Source organism: Otolemur garnettii, unplaced genomic scaffold, assembly GCF_000181295.1.
Source record: "Otolemur garnettii isolate 467f Iridium unplaced genomic scaffold, OtoGar3 scaffold00035, whole genome shotgun sequence".
NCBI lineage: Eukaryota > Metazoa > Chordata > Mammalia > Primates > Galagidae > Otolemur > Otolemur garnettii.
Window position 1 is genome coordinate 1,590,766 of NW_003852430.1, and position 1,431 is coordinate 1,592,196.

Genomic DNA, 1,431 nt, shown 5'->3' on the forward strand with positions numbered 1-1,431 from the left:
AAAAAAAAAGAACCTAAATCCAGGGCAGCCTGAATCCTACACAAGGTGAAGGCCCTGGGAGCCTGGGATGGGCCTGGAATCCAGAGGACGTCACTGAAAGAGACACTGGAAGGGGCAGAGTCACTCTTCAGCTCTTTCCCTATTCACAAGCAGAAATGGGGCTTAATCTTGTCCTGAGTATGGCCAAAACCTACATTTTCTCTACAGAGGGAGATGGTCATTTTCTTTTTTCTATTGGATTTGTATATATCCCACTTATGCATGAATTTTATTCTACAATTTAAAAAAAAAGTTAGTTGTTATATTAAGTTTATAAGAAAAAGAACCAACATTGGTTTAATGTCCACCACATACTATGCCATTTCTCACTTAATCCACATTTATTTGTCATAAAGAATAAAGATCCTGTTGTTACTCTAACATTACTGTTGAGGTCATATCTTTAGAGGTTATGCTATGTTATAAATCTAGCAGTTTTTATTTGACACCAAAGTCTTGGAGCTTCCTTTTCCCGGGGTTTCACCACCTTTGGGTCTTCCCCTGGTAGGGGGCTGTATAGTGAACACAGTGGGTTCTAAGCAGCACTGTAAAGTTGCATGTAATAGAACACATCAGTGTGTGTCGTGCACCAAGGGTAAGTTTTTTTGCATGTAGAACATCATTTTATGTTGCTTGAGAGTGAGTGGGAACATATGACTGTGTGCTCCGGGTTGTTGCAAAATGTAAGAAATACATGTGACCAGGACCAGCTGAAAATGTTTGCGAGTACTTGTCTTCAGCTGATTGGTCTGGGTAGATGCTGTACAAGGGGGCAAGTTACAGGACGTGTGCACAGTGGGGCGAAGGCAAAGAAAAGGAGGGGTGTTACACAACTTCTCTGGTATGCAGCTTCTCTAAATACGGCATAGGGGAGTAAACACAATGTCCTTGGTATGCAGGTGCAGCCTGAAGCTCTGGGTATGGCAGTTTAGGGAGTAATCAGAATAAAGTTAGTTTGGCCCTGGCAGGGCCTCAATGAAAGCCCAGATTCTGTAAAAGCGAGAGCCCACTTCTCCAGCTTGAGTCAAACTGACCAATGAGAAAGGGACCCATGGGCCAGAACTTTTTGACTGGAGATAAAAAGGGAAAGACCAAGCCAGTTGGAGAGTGGGGCCATTTTGAATTCTTCTATGCCGTTCACTCCCCTGCCTGAAATAAAGCCCATCCTCTTACGAACATGGTATTTGGGTGCTCTTTCTCTCCTTTGGGCCTGGTCTTCCTGCAACACGCTCGCGATACCCCAAGTTATACATCTAGGAGAGTTTGACAAGTCAGTCCTTCCAACAACTTTGTGATGCATATGTTGAAAACCAGAGAGAGCATGAGATGTGCCAGCTAGCTAGTTAGTGACAGTCAGACTAGTTTCTTCCTGTTACATCTCAGTGAATTTTC

General features: G+C 43.4%; 1 protein-coding gene across 7 annotated transcripts in view; it reads right to left on the reverse strand.

Annotated features, from left to right (window-relative positions):
- LOC100949338 (glutathione S-transferase A3) overlaps window positions 1-1,431 on the reverse strand; it is a 62,055-nt gene that overhangs the window by 34,224 nt on the left and 26,400 nt on the right. The gene's annotated exons all lie outside the window — the stretch shown is intronic.